The sequence below is a fragment of the Agelaius phoeniceus genome, chromosome 11 (assembly GCF_051311805.1).
Source record: "Agelaius phoeniceus isolate bAgePho1 chromosome 11, bAgePho1.hap1, whole genome shotgun sequence".
NCBI classification, from domain to species: domain Eukaryota; kingdom Metazoa; phylum Chordata; class Aves; order Passeriformes; family Icteridae; genus Agelaius; species Agelaius phoeniceus.
The window spans coordinates 20,703,007-20,719,120 of NC_135275.1; the positions used below are offsets into that span (position 1 = coordinate 20,703,007).

The 16,114-nt window shown below is 43.1% G+C and overlaps 1 long non-coding RNA gene across 1 annotated transcript; it reads left to right on the forward strand.

Moving 5' to 3' along the window:
- Nucleotides 1-3,046: 3,046 nt before the first annotated feature.
- Nucleotides 3,047-11,331, forward strand: LOC143695033 (uncharacterized). Its single transcript, XR_013183923.1, has 3 exons — nt 3,047-3,764; nt 4,753-4,833; nt 7,046-11,331. It is a non-coding gene; the product is annotated as an uncharacterized LOC143695033 (long non-coding RNA).
- Nucleotides 11,332-16,114: the final 4,783 nt, after the last annotated feature.

Genomic DNA, 16,114 nt, shown 5'->3' on the forward strand with positions numbered 1-16,114 from the left:
AATCCGAAAAACTGCTTAATTTCATGCATCTCATTAAACATGTGAGTAATTTCATAGATTTCATTAGTACTACCTAGAACTTTACCATAAACATTGATGATCATGTACAGGTTTGTCAAGGATTGTTTTTGTCATTCTCCAACCAATGCTTGGAGCCGGAATGAAACAAATATTGAAAAGAATATAAGAAATTGTTACTTAGATTTTTTTATTATACCAAATTCCAAAATATTTGTACCTATTGTGATATTTCTTCAATACTGTGAGAGCATGAGCAGTGAAAGGATAAAATATGAATTTAAAAATATTTTTTTTTAATAGTGTAAAAGAAGCAACAGGAACATTGCACATGAGTATCACCATTCATGACCCCAAGAGATTGGCATTTCAGCACCACCAGGATTATTTATCCTATGAGGAATATTAGATTTGATAGAAGGATTAGATATTAGGAAGGAATTGTTCCCTGTGAGGGCGAGCAGGACCTGGCAGAGGATGCCCCTGGATCCCTGGAAATTTCCAAGGCCGGGTTGGGCATTGGGGCTTGGAGTAACTTGGGATAGGGGAAGGTGGGAGGGAGCTTTAAAATCCCCTCAGCCAAGTCCATCCTATGACATAACATGATCTGAACCTGTTTTATTTAAATATAACCAATGTGAGATGGGAAGTGTGAAGTGGTAAAACACCATTTTAGGAGCGGGAGATGGATATTAAGTTAAAGTGCCTTGTACTCAAAATCAATTTGAATTTACTTCAAACTTTGCATAACCTTCTCCTCAGAGTTATACAAATGTCTTGATAGACTCATTAAAATCTGGAAAATGGGAGAGAAAAATCTCCAGATATGAGACTCCCGAACGAGCGGAAATAAAAATCTCTAACTGAAGTGTGAAATGAGAGTGGATCACTGAGAATTTTAACTTTCAATTTCTTTCACTTTGTGGCTTTATCACACACTGTTACTCCACCACTTTTATGGAGCAGAAATGTACACGTTACAACCTATTTATTCCAATTTATTTTTGCAGGGTCTTCTCTTTGGGTGTGTTCTCATTCTACTTGTGCAGCTCAAGGTGAAGCTCCCAATGGTGTCTTTGGGAGAAGAGAAGAACCAGTGCTAGTGAATCTATGAGAAATAATGATTTTTGATGTCTCTTTCATTAACTTGGTGGCCAAAAGAGGAGAGATTCTGATTAGGGATCCTTTACAAGCTCCAAGTTCCTCTCCTCCTCCTAGAAACAGATTTCAAATATAATTTACCGCATCAGGGGATGTGCATGATTTTGTTTTCCAGAATGTCCTGACTTGTTACTGAGCACCATATCTTGTGTTTCTTGTTCGTGTCTCGCTCCAAACAGCACAACTGGCAGCATTTTATTTAGTCTCACAAACCAAAATTGCTTTTTCATATCTGCTGTTTCACTGTGCTTTAAACGTGGCTCTTGTCCTTAAGGATACCTTGAAATGTGACTTTTATTTCTGATGAAAGGTTTGGTTTTTTTTTTGCTTGAGACTCCCATTTACACCCCAAATTGATGGAGAAAATTGAGATTTTCTTTATCATGATGGTACAGTATGAAACAAATTGCTTCAGATTATGATTCCCTCCAGTTTAAATTGTTCTATTGTTTAGACTGGAGCTGGCTGACAGTTTCTTCATTTATCTTTCTTGGCCAACGCAGCCCTGGACATATTTGAGGCATTAGGCTGGGGCTGGTTTGTCAACCTTGACCTTGTGCCACATTAGCTCCTTGCAAAGCTGACACTCTTCATTTCTCAGCCCCACAGTTTGCTCCAAGCTCTCTGAGCCAGGATTAGCCACAGCTGCTTGTGAAATTTGTATGGGCAGGTATCAAAAGCCATCATACAGGGTTTTCTTTTTCACAACCCCTGTTTGTACCAGCTTGTATTCTAGATCAGAAACAAAAATCTCACCATTCACACCGCATAACAAAATTTAATTGCTATTTGTCTTAACTCTGATTTATTTTATAGACTTGGTCTGGCTTAAAACCAATTTTAACACTTGAAATTTGGGCCATCAAAATCAGCAGTGAGTTCTTGCTACTCTGAATAGAAGTTATCTGTGAAGGACAACCTGGTGGCTTCTTCTGAAAATTTGCTTTGGTCAATGTAATCTATAGGCTTCATTTTAGGAAAGGAAGCAGCATTGGAGCTGAAAACTGAGGAATTTAAAGCTGATACAATTGTGTAAGCATTTCCATGAGTGCTTGGAGTTTATTCCATGTTCACTTTAAACTGGATAAAAGCAACCCCTGCTCCAAAGCGTCCTGGAGAGGCAGCCAGCACGGTGGCACCTGTTTCCTTTCACCAGGAAGGTGCCTTCACTTCTTCACAACAATTTCTTGCAAACTTTGCACGTTCAAAGGCTGAGCCTCATCCTTGCTCCTAATGGGAATAAATAGCACCAGGAAGTTCTAAGAGCAGTTGTCTCTTCAGAAGAATGATGCTGTGCCTCACTGAATGTTGCCTGTCTGGGTTTCTTGCAGGTAGGAACCTATGGGGGGTAAAAAAAAAAAAGCCACATTATTCAAGAAACAAACAAATAAACCAAATTCACAATGACCCTGCTCGCAGGGAATCCCAGACTGGCTCGTTTTCCATTCTAACTCACAAACCTTAAAAAAAAAACATCTCGGCCTGAAAAGGTCTCGGGTAAATTGTGCAAAGCCAAAGCTTTTGGGAATCTGCAAACATGAAAACAAAAATGTTGATTGCATGCAGTGGGAGGAAGCTGATCCCAGCAGGGAGATTCACCCATGGCTGAGCTCTGAGATGGAGAGCAGCTCTGGGGGAGAGGGAGGTCGGTGGCAGCCCCAGCTCTCCCTGAGCCCACAGCAGCTGCTGGGCTGCCAGATGCTCTGGTTTGAACGGGTGAATCACAGCTGCAGCCCTGAAAATGCAGCACTTCACCCTCCAATCTCTGCTGTTCCCTCCTGATGGCTCATTGTCACTCTGCAGATCATTTTCAGGCCTCTATATTACTTTTTTTTTTTTTTCTGGTTCTTTTTGTGTTGATGGAGGTCTTTGTGTGCCATAGAATTCTGTGTGGTTATTCAAGTAAAGCTTAAAACTGTTGAAGTCAGAGATATTTTAATGTAATGTTTAAACATTACAGAATTTAGCCCTAAATCAATCAAGTTGAAAACTGTAAAAAACTTAAATCAGCCATGTAGGAGGCCCTGGAGGGCTTTTTCTCTCCCCAGGATAAATGTTGTGTTTCACATGGTGACAGACACCCAAAATGCAAATAAGGCTCCCCGTCTCAATTTAGGTTTTTTGTTCCACAGATTGTTTACCTTTATGGTTCTTCATCTCTAAATGGATAAAGAACAAAAAATATCTGCCCTTGGTGAGTCCCAAATAATAGAGGAAGGTTAGTGAGCTGATAGGGGAGATCTGATGGGAATCAGGGAACAGTTGGCAGGAGCCTAAAATCAGAGGGACTGTCAAGGGCACAAAGTCTGGGCATGTCCACAAGCGGAGTTTCTCATGACTGTGCCCGTGTTGTGAGGATAAAATGTTGATTTTATCATGTCTGAGCTATCTGCATAATCTCCTTCCCTGACTGCTGAGCTTTCTGAACAAATCTGCAGCAAAGACACAAAAAGGTTCTATTTTCTAACTTGTTTTGGAGAGATCCATCTCACCCAGCACTGCAGGCTTTGGAGAAGCCACATCCACCACGTTTTGTCTTCAGTGGAGCCTGGACATCATCCCTCATGCTGGAGCCAGAGGAAGCTGTGAGTATCTGATAGAACCATGGGAAATTAAAGGGCTGGAATGGAATTTAAAGATTATTTAGTCTCAACACTAATGGGCAGGGACCACAGTCACTTGTTTACATGTGAGAAGTGAGAATAATTCCTCTCAAGAGCACATCCCATCTTCTTTTTCTTAACTCAAAACTATATAATATATTCATTTTTATTGCCTTTTTATGTCAAGTAAGACACAGATGAAGCTATATGACATTTCACTTATTTCTCATCCTACAGCAACAATAATTTATGTCAAGAGCTGCAAATTGCCAGACCACAGGAAGTAGCATGAAATAAATATTTCCTGAAATGCTTTAATATGAGAGCTAATACTTGTAATGTGTGTGTGTCTTGTAGCTTGGTTTGGTCTAAACTGAGAGTTAATTGGATTGTCATACTTACATGGGGAAATATTCAAACATGTCTAAACTTCATAAAACCCCCTGGAAAGAGGGACAGGCAGTGTCAGAGCAAAATCAAACCCAAACTTTTCAGGCTCTTTGCACAGCAAGCTCAATAAACACTTTTGTGATCTGCCCGAAACCTGGACAATTTAAATGCCATTATTCTCTTTGTCAATGCTCAGGCAAGTTCTGGTACAAGTGGAAAACATAAAAAAATATGAAGTTTGCTTAATAAAACACATTAAAATAGGTGCCATGAAACTGAATTATTTCAACTGGAATGTATACACTGGGGAAAAGCAAGATCTTGAATATTCACATTACAGCTCATTGAAAAGGCAATGGGCTATGCAACAAGATTGACAACAAAGGGAAAAATGATGAGGAAAATTGCCTTACTTATCTGCTAGAGTGCTCTTGACTGCCAACTGTAATTTTATGGTTCATTATATAAAAAAATACCATTAATGTTAGTACTTGTGTATCATAATCATGAGAAGAAGGGAAAAAGTTCATTGAAATGTGCTCCATTTTTAATCAAGACACTATAATTGTGTGTTTTTCAGGCATCATCAATTTCCATCAATTTTACTGCTGCACAAATAATGTGCTGCTATAGTTCTTCCACAGGTCAATTCCTGCATGAGGTACGTTGACTGCAGGGATGTAAACTGTAAATAAACAGTGGCATAATTTATCTTCTCTGATATTACTTGATACAGCCCCAGCTCTACGTTGATAAGGGAGCAAATGGAAGGGCTGGGTTTGAATTGTGTGGTGCATCACAGAGCCTCGGAATTGTTATATAAATGTTGTTATATAAAATGTCAGGCAGCAGCCAATATTAGCATCACAGAGCCACTGTCACACAGCAAATGTGTCTGTCAATTTAGCTGGGTGTTTTTGGGAGCTCTGAAAATCACAGATGGGGTAAAATTGTCTGAAGCTACGGCAGGGATGCACTGGGACGTGTCTGTCACCAGCCCTGTGGGTTGGGCAGCTCTAAACAGCTCTGGCCATGGGAGGATTTGGGTTCCTCACACCCAAGGGGAAGTGAAGGTGGCACTGATCCATCACTCTTTGGAAAGGGAGCCCAGGGGAGCTCAGGGCCATCCTTGAGTGCACAGAAAGGTTTGTGCTGAGCACATTTCCTGAATTAACCTTGGTGTTATTCCATAGGATATCAGAACAAATCTACAGCAGAGCCTCAGCCCCAGAGCAGAGGAGAGGCCTTTCCCAAGGACTTTCTTCTTGATAAAATGGTGATTCCTACATGATGTTTTCCTAGATGGAGGATGCTCAGACTTTCTTTATCCCGTTCCAGTCTACGGTTGAGACCGACCTTTGGTAAAAGCTGCTCTTTTCTCTTGGGAATGTGCCGAGTTTTGAGGCCTGGCTAAGTTACATTTTGTTTACAAAACTGAAGTTTAACCCAAGTCACAGCTGGCCAGCCAAGTGCAAAAGGCTCATGTTAGGTGCGCTATCAATATTTTCAACAGCATTTTGTCTACTTGTGCAGAATATTGATAAAAACTGAGGACCTTCATGGGCATCTTTTGTGGTATCTGATCCTTAATCCCACTGAGCACATCCCCTTCCTAAAGAATTCATCATGGAATCACAGAATGGGCTGGATTGGAAGGCACCTTGAAGATCATCTCACGCCAAGCCCCTGCCTTGGGCACGGACACCTTCCTCTAGCCCAGGCCAGAACCACCAGCAGCATTTGCCTTCCTGCCCACTCTTTTGATCCCAGTCCGAGGCTGGGATTCCGATCCCAGCTAGAATTGGGATTTTAATCCCAGTCTGAGGTTTCTTGCAGAGGAATCTCCACCTAGATGCCCGAGAATGGAGCAGGTTTTTGCAGCCCTGGCAGACAGCACAGCCAGGAATAAACACATTTTCTCTCCCCTGTCTCTCTTTTGGAAGCTCCCTGTGCTTACATAAAGGAGGAAAAGCTCAGTAGACTGGACAGGGCTGGTGCTGAGTAGCTCATGTTAGGGCAAACAGCTCATAAAAGTGGCATGGTTTGGATGATTTATCCATGTAGTATTTCAGCTGTATTAGTGTCTGACACAATTGGATTTGTGGAGCTTTAATTATAAATTACTTGATATAATAAGGTCAGCTGTCAAAAGCCCATTCCAGTGTCTGAGGCACTCAAAGTTTTGTTCGAGGGAGGGGATAAAAGAGCAGTTTATTTTATTCCTCAAGAGTCTGGGCAAGTGGAGGATGGTGAGACTGAAGCTTGGGGGCTTTCCTGAGGCTGACAAGCCCTCCAGAAATCCCAGCACTTTGCCAAGGCAGCACCATCCAGGGCCCTGGGAACAAATGCTGCCAGCTGAAGCTCTCCTGAGCTGAGCAGTAGGCCTGAAATAGCCGAAATAATACAGATATTTCTGCCTATTTCCAGCTGAATGTCACCACACCTCTCACTTGGCAGCGGGATGCTCTGCAGAGGATGCTGAGCAGCCGAGTGGGGAGGGCTGGAGCAGCCTCTGCTTCCTCTGCCCCCAGCAGAAGGGAATGTCTGGGATAACACTTTGCAAATCTGCCTGGAAAAACATGGCATTATTCATAGTGTATGATTAGTCTTGCACGCTTTCCTTGTTATAAATATGTAACACATGCTCCAGTGCAGAATGTGATAATGTATTCCAACATGATCTTTATTGCTGATATTTAAAAACCTGTTCCTGAATATGCACAGTTTAAATTTCACATGAGTGTACATCTCCCATTTTTCCTGGTTTGAAGCATAAAGTCTCTCAGGCAAAATGTAGGTTTTATGTCAATCCATTTTTACCCCTTTCCTCAGCTCGTTTGTCTACAGTTAAATATTTTCTTCATCTTCCACAGGAAAATATGAATTCTTCTAGAGCACCAAGTGCTGCAGTGTGTGTGCATCTGTGTTTGTTGGGAAGTCAAAATACAAACAGTGGAGAAGATATCCTCATTTGTTTTCCACTCCAGTTTTTAAGTGATATGTTAGGAAGCAATCATAATAAAGAGGAGCCAAAGGAGCCAAAGAAATTATTTCTCAGTGAGACAGCAGCCTGTTGTTATCTCTAATCTAAGAGGCACTGGATGGAGGTCATCTTCTGATCAATGAAGTGAATTTCACTTTATGGTGCTGCAAACAGACAGAGAATGGTACAATCAAGTGCTTTCGAAGAGAAAACAGAAGCAGCCAGAGAGCGAGGGGAGAACCATAACAAAAATAAAGAGATTTATTGCTATACAGAGCCTGCTTCACAAGGGCCCTCCAGTGCAGGAAGAGGATGTTGCCTTCCTCCAGCACCCTGGATATTCAGAGTATTGCCAAGACCTGAGATCCCTTTACCTGCCCAGGACAGCACAGAGTTAACAGTGATCTAAATCCAAAGATGATCCCTCCAAAGGAAAAGCAATTTAGGTTCCAAGCTGAGCACTTCAGCGTGGGGTGTGATGTGGCTTTCAGAAATTCTGAACAAGGAATGCTGGCAGCTTTTGTTCCACACACTTCAGGGCCTGGCTCTCTGCTTTGCCCATATTTTGCTTTTCAAGAGGAATTTGACTCAATCAGGTCTTACAGCACTGTCTGATATGATTTTGGGTCTCTAAATCATACAGATTTCAAGGCCTGATCAAAATGTTTGCTGCTGAAGTTTTATACTTCGGAATATTAAGCATGGACATGTCATGGTAATTGAGCGAGAATTGGATGTGTGATGCAGCCTGTGCCACAGGAAAGCTTTAAAACAGCCTCTGCTGCTTATGTTTTTTTCCAGACCTTGCAAAATCAATAGAAAGGTAACGAGGGCCCTTGCTGTCAGCATGGATTAATCTGGAATTCCCTGCCATCTTCAGATCCTTGTGCATCAAAACACGAGTGCATATCAAAAGTTTGAACAGTGGCTCAAAGTGCTCAGGAGTTCAAATAAAATGACAAGAGCCAGCGAACTAAAACGCCTCCAATTTCTATGGTTTGCAAACTTCAAAAAGTGTGATTGTGCTGGGAGGCTTTGATCTCAATATTACTTTTTTATTGCCTTTGAAGTCCGAAGCAAAGGGCCATTGCAGCAGGATCTGGAGGTGCCCAGTGTTAATTCCCTATAGCCACATTTAAGGTACAGCATATTAGCTATTGACCACTGGATGCTGAAGAATGTAACCATTATAGAGAGGATTTTCTTCTTGAGGGAGGTTTCACGCTCAGCAGCGTTGGTGCAGTTTGGGTTTTCCCAACACAAAGGTCTCTGACACCCAGGACCTCAGGAAGGCGTTTTCTGGAATATCCCACATTTTTAATAATCAGCTGTTACAGCTCAGCAGGAGCTGGAATTCTGTCAAAATTACCCACCAAACAGCAGCATGTGTTGTTTTTGGAGCTGGTGAGGGAAACCTCCAAGGGGGAGGTTGGTGAGGGGCTGGAATCTCTGCCTGCTCCTGAGATGGGAACTCAACTCAGTAAATTGGCACCAGGGTCTGCCTTCGAACAGCAGAACTGGAAAGGAAAAATGGAGAGGGCTGAATTTATATGGCTTGTAAAATATTCATTTATGTGCTGTGCTTGAGGAGAATCGATCTCTGGAGAGCAGGAGGCTTCTTCATCTCAGTCACATTGCATTAGAGGGAAGGGCTGAGTGGGGTGAGATGTCGTGGGGACAGTGGTGGGGCCAAACAGGGCAGCAGGGGCTGGCCCTGGGCTCTGGATGGGGCACAGGGACATCAGGGCAACAGGAGAGGGACGTGAGCTCATCCCTGGGCCTCTGGGTATTGATTCCACTCAGTGGCAAACTGAAATGTTTTTGTAGTTTGGTCTTCGGTCACTCATCGTTTTCTGCCAAATTATAGCAAGGTTAAAGAGGCAGGCAATGGTTTATTTTTTATGTTTTATGTACAGGTATGTACTGGGATTCCTGGGGTGGCCTGTGCAGGGCCAGGAGTTGGATTTTGATGCTCCTTGTGGGTCCTTTCCAATTCAGGGAATTTAATAAATGTATGATTGTGAAAATGAGTCTGTTCTCAGATGGGGCACAGCAGGATTTGTTTTGCCCCTCCACAGTTCCCCGTTGCTCCCAGACACTGGAGGTGCTGCAATACTCCATGTGAGGGGATCTATGCAGCTGGATTGACTTCCCTATTGTGGCCTCTGGAAATCACTCCTTGAGGATTTTCCTCATGACTTGAGGAAATTTCCAGCCATTGGACTCTCTAAACCTGCCAGAGCCCAGGCAGGGCTGCACAGAGTGTGAGATGTGGTGTGGGCAGGCACCGCTGGGTTTGCCAGTGACCAGTGCCACCAGTCCAGTGGTTTTTCCACTCAAAATACCACTTCAAGGTTTTCAGCAAGGCATTCTGTTGTAAACAGGATTCTTCCACAATTTTTCTGATGTTAAGGACTCGTAAAGATTTTTAACAACAGACTTTTACATAGTTAAACTGAGAAATAGCTCCTCTAATGTTTTCAGCTACTCCTGACAATAATGTCTTTACCTCAGGAGCAAAGTATTCATGCTGATGTCAATAAAGGCAGTGGTTTTGACAGCAGTTTTATACATCAGCATAGATCTGGAGTGCTGAATATTACCTGTGTTATCAATTGGCTAACACTTTCCACGAGAGAGATGTCTCTTTAGAAAGCTGTTCCTTTTATGAGTGTCATCAACTCCTGTCAGCCTGACACTGCTGGGTTTGACTGGGTTTGAAGTTTTTGTTGTTGTTTAAATTTGTGATAACATAAGTGAGAGCTTTTTGAGGAATGGATGTTGAAAAATGTTTTCTGTTCACACATAAACGGCTTCATTCAGCTGCTTTTTTGTGAAAGCTCTGAGATCTGTGGGGGAAAATACTTAAGTAATGGAGTGATTTGCTGTGCTTTGGGTGCTAAAACAGCACAGGTGTAGCTCACACAGAGGCAGTGACTTATTGCAGCTCTGAATGCCTCTCAGTTTAAAAGCTCTGGGGTTTAAGGCTTTGTGCAGAATCTCTTTTGGATCTTGGATAACCCGAGGGCAGACAGGCTCTGAGGGCACAGGGAAGGTACCAGTGCATAATCCCATCCCAACAAGGAACACTCTACTGGTAGGTATCAGGAATATTTATTTTTTCCATGTAAAGAAAAAAGAAAACCAAACTGACTTTTATATTCCTAACAGTGCAAATTGGTGTGGATTCACAATTTATGGGTGCAGGAAGAGCACAGGCTTGCTGACAAACTTCAGTGTTTTGCTGTTGTGTCTGTGGCCACTGGTCCAGGCCACGCTCCTGAGGAAAACCAAGGAGGCAGCAGCCATGATTCCCACAGGTGACACTGAATCTTCCCAAAATGATCACTGCCAGCTTGTAAGGACCTGGTATCAATATGGAATCCCAGAATGCCAGGAGGGATTGTTGGAAAGGACCTTAAATCCCACCCAGGGCCACCCCTGCCATGGCAGGGACACCTCCCACTGTCCTGGGGGCTCCAGCCCCAGTGTCCAGCCTGGCCCTGGGCACTGCCAGGGATCCAGGGGCACCCTGTGCTAGCTGCACACCTCCCCACCCTCCCAGGGAATAATTTCTTCCCAATATTTGATAATTTCTACATTGTTCCAATTTAATTTCTATATTGTACCAATTCTATGTTGTACCAATACACTGAATTTGAACGTGGATGGAGAGCAGGGAGCAGCTGCTTTCGTTATGGGAGGCCTCTTTCTGAATATTTACATCTGAGATATAAATCACCCCTAACACATCACTCAGTGTAATAGGTCCCTGTAATTAAATGAGAGCTGTATTGAATAAATTGCACACTGTTAATTATACGTGTAAGAGTCTCTGGCAATTCCTTTGACTTTATTGCAGATAAAACAATGACCTTGTCTATTTTCATAGTGCTTGATAATTTAAGAAGATTGAAGAAGTGTTAATTGTGAGTTGGCCAAGAAGTCTTTAAAATGCTTTAATAGCTTTAATAGTATTAACTCAATATTGAGATAAGATTGTTCCTTGTGCTTTCTGTGTACTCACAGTGCCAGACGTTGCTCTCTCACCTCTGGAACTCAGAGCAGTGGAGCTTGGGGTGGGCAACAAAATCCAGGAAAATGTTGATTTGAAGTCTATAATAGCCACAAATCGATTTTTCTTGATGGAGTGGAGAGTCAGGAATTATCTGCATCCAATCAGCAAGGATTTTATGCAAATGAATGCAGAATTAGAATAGCAGAGTGCAACTTGATGACATTGGTCTTATTTTTTGCATATTAGTCAATAGCTGCTAAGTTTACAATTTTCCTTTTCCTTTGGCATCTTTATTTATAATTAAGTTATTTATACATGCACAAAAGTACAAACTCACCCATTGGGCACTGAAGTGAAATCCCAGCGAGGCTTTATTTTTATTTACTGCTTCCTCCAATAAATGCACATCTTTCAAATCTCTGCAGAGCTGCATCGATTCCTGAAGTATCATCTCCCACTTTATTGAGTACAAGTGGTGACTGATTGTCCCCTGACACTTCAGCAAGAGCTTCAACATACAAGAAACAAGTTTTAAATAGGCTACGACTTTATTAAGGTACCACCACATCTGGAAAGTTATTTGGGATGGTTGGGAATTTCTTGATAATTTTTTTTTGTCCCCCCCCCACTGGAAAAAAGTGCTGATTTGCCCAAATCCAAGCTGTTTGCTAAGCAGAATTGGATTCAACAGATCCAATTAAGAAGAAAAAGAAGCCAGAGCAGTTGCAGGTTGACACTGTTAACAGGAGATTGTGCTTTTCCTTGTGATGGCAATTTTTCAACATTTTAATGAACTTCCACTTGAAAAAAGGGGAAGTTGAAACCAATTAATTTGAGTGACCTGACAAAAAAAAAAAAAAACAAAACCAACAAAACAGGAGGAGTGTTGGAGGGTGGCAATGTGAGATCACAGCTTTACACCCTGTCTCTTGCAGAACTTCCCTGCAAACTGCTGAAAACCTGTGGCAAAACCAGGCTCAATCCACACTCAGTGGGGAACTTCCTTGCTGCACTGCTGATATCCTCCAAACTTAGGGAAAGCTGGGGAATTGGAAGGGAAAATCAGCATGAACAGCCTGGTTTTTATCTTTTTGGTGTCTTCTGCTTTCCTGAGAGCAGCTTGTCTCCATCACCAGAGTCGAGCTTGGGGTCCTGCTTGTCTCTCATCTCTTCTTAGCAAATTCCATCCCCAGTCCTGTTTAGCTTTGCTGGGATCTTTCTGAGATCCTCCTTTTTTGCCTCAATCCTATTGAACAGCAAATTTTTCTGCTAAACAATATAATTTCTACTAATTTGATCCATTTCTAATCATGACTAATCATTGGCATTGCTGCAACATCAGGATCCTCTCAAGTTAGTCTGAAATCAATCTGATTCACAGAAAACACTTGAATTTTAAGTTTGAAACCATCTTCCAATTAAAAATAACATTTTTTAAAAATTACTTTGCATCTGTGCTCAATAGGGCACAGGAAGAACAAGCAAAGATTTTCACCAGGGTTTGAAAACTACAGTAAATAACTTCAGTCAGAGAAAAATAACCTAATAGCAGCTTTCCCTGGGAACTCACAGGATTTCTCTGTTCATCAGAGCAGGAAAATACATGTGCTTTGTATGAATATAGAAATGAAGAAATAATTCATCAAGCAAAAAATATATAGGCATTTCTTCAAGAATTTCCATTGCTCTGGAAATATTTTTTTCTTTTTTGACACAGTTTTCCTGCTCTGCTGTTTGATGGATTGATCTAAGATGGGAGAAGAAGTGCTTTCCTTCCTTTGATGATAAAGAAAAGGGAAGAAAGAAAAACTTAAGCATTAAGATGCCAACATGTGTTTTATCTACTTCAGTTCTGCCTGAGAACTGTTCTGTTTCCCCCCTTGCAGAAATTATTGCTCTCCTTTCTCTGCCTCTTTCCACAATTTTCCTATTTTTTCCTTAGTTTCCTATTTTTTCATTAGTATTTTACCATTCCCAAGAGAGTAAAGCACCTCATCCTGAAGGTTATCCAGAAATATCCCACCTTGCCAGGTGGGTAAGGACAAAACTTCTGTTTTGCTCTTGGGACTCCAAATTTCAGGATTTTTGATTTAATTAGTGCACTTCACCAGCCCACTTTGAGAGGAATATTGATCAGTTCTCTGTTCCCAATATTATTCTTATTTCTCTGAGGCATTTTAATAGAAAAAATGGTGCCTTTTTCTAAATGCAGTTTTATTTATTTGAATCTCCTTCCCCAATTATTTTAATTAATATAAAGATATCAGCTGGAGACAGAGTGGAGGACCAGGGATGTTTTGGCTTGACAGAGTTTCTATTTGTACATCTCCCAAGGCAAATAAATCCAGCTTGGAACTGAATTAAGGGGGTTCACACCCTGTTATGTGTTGGTTCATTAAAGAGGTATAAAATCCACCAAATTTAGTAAATTCCATACAAGGTATTTCAGTTTGAAACTTGTTTATGTATTCAGCCAGGAATGGATCTCTGTTAGGGGAGTTGTGTTTTCCTGAAACATGATGAATTTTTAAAATTGTGAGCAATAATCTCCATGTTTTGTAAGAAAAATCTTCTTTACCCACAGGGGTCTTTTTGAGGAAAAGGTTGTGGATGACTTGATAGACACCTGTCAGTGGAGACATCCCAAATCACTTAAAATATTTCAATTTGTTGTCTAATTTTACAGCTGGACTCTTCAGGCCTCTCCAGACATCAGGTTACCAGCTCTGCTGAATTTCAGCTTGAGGAGTTTCTATAAAGCCTACAGGAACTTCAGATTGCCAGTAGCATTAAGAAAATAATAAGATTTCATTCATTTTTTTATCCATTCCAGACTCTGGGAGAAACCTGGTCAAAGTTTTCCCTTTTGCTGACTCCATTCCGGACTCTGTTTGAAATCCTCTCTGGGTTTCCCCTTTTGCCAACTCCATTCCAGACTCCAGCTGGAATCCAGTCCGAGTTTCCCCTTTTGCCAGCTTCATTCCAGGCTCCAGGAGAAATCCGGTCCAGGTTTCTCCTTTTGCCAGCTCCATTCCAGACTCCACCTGGAATCCTCTCTGGATTTTTCCTTTTTCCGACTCCATTCCTCACTCTGGCATAAATCCTCTCTGTGTTTTCCCTTTTGCCAGCTCCATTCCTCATTCCAGTAGAATTCCTCTCTGGGTTTTCCCTTTGCCAGCTCCATTCCATATTCCAGCAGAATCCTCTCCAGGTTTTCCTTTTGCCGGCTCCATTCCTGACTCCAGGCCGGTTCTTTGTTCCCTACACCGAATTTCTGAATTTCTGAATTTCTGAATTTCTGAATTTCTGAATTTCTGAATTTGGGGCTCACCCGTGGCTCTGCCCTCTGTAGGAGTTGCAGTTTCTCCCCAGCCAGGCAGACACTGCAGGGTGGCTCCTGGAGAGCTGCTCTTGTTCAGCCTCACAATTCAAAATGTTTTGGTCCTGCTGTTAAGCTGGGCTTAAGCCTTTCTGGGTTTGCTGTTATTTCTGATAAATACATTTATCTTACAGATGAGATAAACCCCTCATTGTCCGCTCAGGACCTTGATTTCCATTTGTCCCCTTGGAACAGGGGTTTGATTTTTTGCATGTTGTTCTTCCTCCATGGTCTGGTTGAGGAAACAGGCTTAGAAGATTATCCTATAATGTTTGTTTTTAATTAAATGGTGCAAACCACCACAACTTGGGCCATCACACCAAAGAACATGAGAAATAGCAAATATTAATGCTGCAGCTGGAAAAGGTGAGCTTGCAAAGGCAGGTTCAGGCTCTCAGCAGCAGCTCTGCCTTGTTTTCACTCCTCACTCCAGGTGAGCTGGCCCTGCTGGGTGACAGCAGCCAGAGGCTCCCTGCTGGCACCACGGCCCCAAGGCTGGTGGCACTGCCAGGGAGGGCTGAGGACACCACCCAGGTCCCTGCGAGGCCACCAGGGAGAGGGAAGTTGTTTGTTGGGGACACTCAGTTCCTAAATTCGGTGTAAACAGGGCTGAGGTGATGAAAGCCCTGCAGGTGGTGGCCGTGGGAACCGGCTGGGCCCTGCAGTGTCACCTGCTGGGCCCTGCAGTGTCACCTGCTGATCCCTGCAGTGTCACCTGCTGGGCCCTGCAGTGTCACCTGCTGGTCCCTGCAGTGTCACCTGCCACCCTGCAGTGTCACTGCTGATCCCTGCAGTGTCACCTGCTGGGCCCTGCAGTGTCACCTGCTGGGCCCTGCAGTGTCACCTGTCACCCTGCAGTGTCACCTGCTGGGCCCTGCAGTGTCACCTGCTGATCCCTGCAGTGTCACCTGCTGATCCCTGCAGTGTCACTGCTGATCCCTGCAGTGTCACCTGCTGGGCCCTGCAGTGTCACCTGCTGGGCCCTGCAGTGTCACCTGCCACCCTGCAGTGTCACCTGTCACCCTGCAGTGTCACCTGCTGGGCCCTGCAGTGTCACCTGTCACCCTGCAGTGTCACCTGTCACCCTGCAGGGCTTCCCAGCAGCTCAGCCACTGCTGCTGCTCCCTTCTGCAGCCCTGCAGCCCTGTTTGTGCAGCTCTGCCAGGATGTGATCCCATAAATGGGCTCTGTAAGGATGAGATCCCATAAATGGGCTCTGTAAGGATGTGATCCCATAAATGGGCTCTGCCAGGATGAGATCCCATAAATGGGCTCTGCCAGGATGTGATCCCATAAATGGGCTCTGCCAGGATGTGATCCCATAAATGGGCTATGCCAGGATGAGATCCCATAAATGGGCTCTGTAAGGATGTGATCCCATAAATGGGCTCTGCCAGGATGAGATCCCATAAATGGGCTCTGCCAGGATGTGATCCCATAAATGGCTTTACTGCCCTGTATTCAGAAAAATTCCTGTGCCTCAGACCATGATCCCTCACTGCCACAGTGCCAGGCCCTGGAGAAGGCTCCCCAGGGCAGTGGTGGAGGCACCAGTCCTGGAA